The sequence below is a fragment of the Schistocerca serialis genome, chromosome 8 (assembly GCF_023864345.2).
Source record: "Schistocerca serialis cubense isolate TAMUIC-IGC-003099 chromosome 8, iqSchSeri2.2, whole genome shotgun sequence".
Lineage (NCBI taxonomy): Eukaryota > Metazoa > Arthropoda > Insecta > Orthoptera > Acrididae > Schistocerca > Schistocerca serialis.
The window spans coordinates 268,953,315-268,959,314 of record NC_064645.1 but is presented as its reverse complement, the minus strand read 5'-3'; positions in this window follow the sequence as shown (position 1 = coordinate 268,959,314).

The following is a 6,000-nucleotide window of genomic DNA, read 5'->3' as shown; positions in this document are numbered from 1 at the left end:
GATGTTAGAAACAGCAACTTTCGAGACCAGGGCGTGAATAATTACCGAGGAAATTATGGTCCACAGAGACAAGAACAACACAGCAAAGGGAAACCAGGAGTAGAAATTAGGCCATCAAACACTGCAAAACGTAAATATTGAAGTGAAAAATTGCGGAAGAGGTTAGGCAAAGTAACGTCCACCCTGTCTTATACTAACCACTAAATAAAAGTTAAATTAATAGATCAACAAAATAACACATTAATTAAAAGAAAAGAGACACAATACACACTAACAATATCTTGTAGTATCAAGTACACTACAACATGCACACAAACAATAAATGATACACAACAATTAAAAGAATGAAGGAGTGGTAGGACGTAATTAGAATAAAGAAAAGATATCATATATATTTTGCCACTATCAGAAAATTTTTGCATGATATAAACTCAGAGTTTTTTGTAAATAACAACTATACGTAAAACAAAAATTGTAAATATTTCTACGCATCAGAGGGACATCGCCACCAACACCAATTACCAGCTCCCTTAACACCAGATGCTTCGAGATAGCGACGGAGAGGGTACAGACATGTTGAGAAAGACTTAGGGCAATAACAACAACATGAAGACCAACGCCACACTGGAAACGCAGGTTGCAACCAGGTTGGACTTCAGGAGAACAATGTGCAGCATGGACATTTCATATGTCACGACACTGCTGCACAACAGAAGAGTGTGGGGAGAATCACAATATGACGAGACGACAATGAAGGTACAAAAAATTACTAAGACCTACAAACTCATCATATGGTTCATATGGCTCTGAGCACTATGGGACTCAACTGCTGAGGTCATTAGTCCCCTAGAACTTAGAACTAGTTAAACCTAACTAACCTAAGGACATCACAAACATCCATGGCCGAGGCAGGATTCGAACCTGCGACCGTAGCGGTCTTGCGGTTCCAGACTGCAGCGCCTTTAACCGCACGGCCACTTCGGCCGGCTACAAACTCATCAAGTAACCGTTGGAAAGACAGTCAGATCCTACAAATCCTATATCAGTCCTACACTAAAAGTCACATATTCCTAGCCCAAGAAGAACAGAAGAATCCAAGAAAGTAGAGAAGAATAGAAGATGCAAGATGAAGAAGGGCAGAAGACAGCAAGATACCTTTCTTTCCTATCCTACAAAACAAATTGCTACAAACGTCTTTCCATGAACTTTGAGGCATAGCAACTACTACAACCACCTCTCCAAAAATAAACCTTGAATCGTCAAACAAATACAAGCGAACGGCAAACGGAATATTAAGTAGTACCAACCAACATTATCTAGAAATAGATTCACCAAAATGAACAGTATACTCTCTACCACATCATCAAATTGCCATATCGAACTAGGTGTGAAGTTCCAAGACGTCACAGCACAATATTGGGTGTAGTCAACTACAATCATCAAACTGCCACACTGCCCTAGGTGTGACAGCACTGCACTGCACTGTTTATGCAGTTAACCACAATCATCATCATCGGTTAAAAGTACCGTTCCATGATGACAATGTCAACAAGTAAGACTCGGCATCGCATGCTAGAGTGCTTCTCTCATGATTTGTGACACCCGTACAAATGAGTCGACGCCTTCCAGCATTTCTGTGGGGATCATCGAGCACAGATCTGATGCAGCAAAAAAGAAAAAAATCATAAAACACAAATGTAGAGTTAAGAAAATGATATATTTGTAAAAGTGCCTTTTTCCTTTCTTGTGAAAGTAATTATTTTTATGATGTATGTAAAACCCACAATTTATAGATACCTTAAATCTTTTGTAAAAAAAACTTGGTTAGTGTAGTTATATAATCTCACAAACTCATGGAAAGTCCATTTATTTCTCTTATTTGTAGAATTAGAAAAGGCTTTGTGCAGGATTTTTCTTCTTTAAATAACATTCAAAATCACCTTTTTGGGGTAATAATGTTAATACCAAGGATAGATGTTGTGTACATAGTACCGCGTAGTCAGCGCGGACACAACTTTCCCACTAGAGCGCACCCCGCTAAGCACAACAGTGCAGGCGCAGCGCTCGTCTGTCTCCGCATTACAAGATGGCGCTATCTTAGAGACGGACCAAATTCTGCTTCCGCCCATCCGCGTATTAATATGTAACGCAGCCAATGAGATTGCTGCTAACGTAGAACATTTTCTCCTCGCGGATCACACTCGCACGGTGATACCTGAACACGCGAGGTATTATAACAAATGAACAGACCTCCGATTAGTCAGTCTGCATTAGTCTGCATTTGTCTGCATTAGTCTGTACCAGTCTGCATTTGTCTGTACCAGTCTATAGTCAAGTTTCAGTCTGGGCCTAATAAGATTACCATATTCCTATACACAGCCATGAAGATAAATGTGTAGATACTTTTGTCAAGTATCAGAAATATGTGAGAATAAGATTAATGTACCAAGACCAAAGGAACTTCAGATTGTCAATCGTAAATATCATGCAGAACCAAGTTAAATTATTTTTATGCTTGTTATTGTTTTAATAAATGTGTGTGAAAATTATTCAAGTTCTGTTTAAAGTTGGTCACCGTCAATCTGCTACTCTAAGCATGCAAGTGGCATTTCTATCATCTGACCTAACGTCAGAAGGTAAACACGCCACGATAGGACCACGAGACATATTGCTGACACTCGCCTACTTCGTTAGAGCGACAAGTCAAATAATCTGATGGTGTGTGTACCGAAGGTCTTACAGTACGCACACCACAATAGAATTAAGAGGAAACGCTTCTTCATTCTTACAAAAAAGAAAAAGGCAATGACACATAAAGAAAAACATAAAGCATAAATAAATGAAACAAAGTAACACAACAAAGCTTTTGCGAACAGTTATGCAAGCTTAACTAAAGAAAAGATATAACCACAGTAAAACATGATACACTGTACACTTACGAGTTTAGAAAAATTAATATTGTAAAAACAAATTCTTGGAAATGGAAAAGAAAAACAGAGACATGTACTAGCAACGACAAAGAATAACAACCTTTGTAAAGCCTATATTTGCCTAACCACAAAACATAAATTGTGGAATTAAAAAATAGAAACAATAGCTATAAATAAATCATTAGAAAAAATTGTTAAGAATGGCTGAGAAAAGTTTATTGGAAAATCTAAAAGAACAATTTTTGCCTGACTTTGTCAATGTTTTCATTGGCATTGACAAACCCCAGACAAAAATTTTGTCAGAAGGAGGGAGGTATGTAAGACGTTGTGACCTTCATTGTTTACATATTCCGCCCTCATAATCGTATTCCTCACATCAAGATGCTTCATTCGAACCCAAACTCGATAAGATAAAGTCAGTGTTGTATGAATTCAGGTAAACGGTATGCAATTAACAAGTAAGCGCACCGTGGTTGAAATACTCGAGGCTGGCGTACACACATACATTCCAGACACGACAGTCACAGAAGCTTTTAGTTCGGGAGAGAAACCACACAACGGGACGCCGGTCCCTTCAGAGGATGACCCAGCCTATGTCGGCTGGTGACCACCCGTGTAGCGGACAGCGTGGGCCCGAGCGAAGGGGGGACCAACCCCATGTTCGGCTTAAAAGCAACTTCTGCTACATTATGTGGGAGCGGCCAGCCTACGCATTCTTTACACATAGCACGCAGTTTCAGAGATTTTCACAGGGAGACAGCAAACGCCAAACGCCAATGCTACAGGTTTCCGGATTGGTCGCCTTAAACAAAACGTCATTCTCCCGTTTTAGAAGAGCAATGCTGATTGGCAGACGATATTTCTGATGCCTTGAGCTGAAGAATAATGGAAGAGACCGAAAGATATACCTCTTCACGTCTGGTGTGGAGAGGCGCCGTTCCATTGTCCCTCTTGGAGCGAGGAACAAGTCTCTCCTCAGTACTTCAGTGGGAGAGCACCTCTGTCAAGAGTGAATCGAAGTGCTACCCTATATTGAGTCCTTGTGATTAAGCGTTGTTCACTGTGTTGGCCGACACACTTATTGTGTGGTGTGAACGGACAGAGTTATAGTTAAACGCCTGCGAGCGAATTTTGAGTGGCATCGCAGTGGACTGGTTATCTGACCAGTGTACCACGCCAATAGTTAGACTAGGGGCGAACAGGAATCCTTGACTTCATCAAGGCATAGGGAGAGTTTGATTGGCGAAGGTCAATCCAGATAGAACGAGAGTTATCTTATTTGTCAGCCGCGAGCGGCGCAGACAGCAGTCATCGCAGCTTACAGTATTGTGTGCTACAGCTATTGCGAGCCCCGTATTTCCTCCACAACAGTACACTTCACTGCATTTCACACGCGACAGCCTCGACCGTACCTAGCAACATTCTAAAGGATAATTATTCAAGTTGAGTAGGCGCGCCTCTCAGCCATTCTGCCAAGTCAACAACAAAGTTTGTATAGAAATTTCATTAGCGAATCCTATCCATGAGAGGTAACTTCACATTCCGAAAAGAACCAGGATATAACTTGTTCAATTCATAACTAAAAGTGCCATTGTGATTTCTCAGAACTTTTGCAAAATAAATAATAACTTTCGTTAGTTTCATGTTTTTCTTACACTAACTAGCACTACTCCAGTACCCAAGTATCCCACTAGTTACGTAAGAAATTTTGTGAATTTTTGTGTCATTTCCTTACAGCAGACGACTCCAGAAGATATATATTGCTGAAAGTTTTTCAGGCATTTCTCTTTAGAACGTTAGGAGCGTCTGTCTGACTTCTGTAGTAGTGTGGGGGTGGAAATTGCATCTCACAGGAGCCACAGGATAAAGCGTACATCTCAGATTAATCCGTTGCACAGAATAATAGAATAACAGATCAACCCCACACCTCAGAACCAGATTCAATTAGTATCAGTTCTTCTCATAGCATAAGTGGGAGCGCCCGACATTGCTCAGCCTTTGGCTCAGGTTCGATGCTTGCTACCATCCTATGCCCAGTTTTTCTGTCACTCTCTTGTTAGCTTTTGGAAATCAAATGAAAAACACGTTTGGCACCAGCGTTTCTGGCAGGTCGCTTGAACTTATGTGCGCAATAGCTCGAAGACTAACTTCAATACTGTTGTTGTTGTTGTGGTCTTCAGTCCTGAGACTGGTTTGATGCAGCTCTCCATGCTACTCTATCCTGTGCAAGCTTTTTCATCTCCCAGTACCTACTGCAACCTACATCCTTCTGAATCTGCTTAGTGTATTCATCTCTTGGTCTCCCTCTACGATTTTTACCCTCCACGCTGCCCTCCAATACTAAATTGGTGATCCCTTGATGCCTCAGAACATGTCCTACCAACCGATCCCTTCTTCTGGTCAAGTTGTGCCACAAACTTCTCTTCTCCCCAATCCTATTCAATACTTCCTCATTAGTTATGTGATCTACCCATCTAATCCTCAGCATTCTTCTGTAGCACCACATTTCGAAAGCTTCTATTCTCTTCTTGTCCAAACTATTTATCGTCCATGTTTCACTTCCATACATGGCTACACTCCATACGAATACTTTCAGAAATGACTTCCTGACACTTAAATCAATACTGGATGTTAACAAATTTCTCTTCTTCAGAAACGCTTTCCTTGCCATTGCCAGTCTACATTTTATATCCTCTCTACTTCGACCATCATCAGTTATTTTGCTCCCCAAATAGCAAAACTCCTTTACTACTTTAAGTGCCTCATTTCCTAATCTAATTCCCTCAGCATCACCCGACTTAATTAGACTACATTCCATTATCCTTGTTTTGCTTTTGTTGATGTTCATCTTATATCCTCCTTTCAAGACACTGTCCATTCCATTCAACTGCTCTTCCAAGTCCTTTGCTGTCTCTGACAGAATTACAATGTCATCGGCGAACCTCAAAGTTTTTATTTCTTCTCCATGAATTTTAATACCTACTCCGAATTTTTCTTTTGTTTCCTTTACTGCTTGCTCAATATACAGATTGAACAACATCGGGGAGAGGCTACAACCCTGTCTTACTCC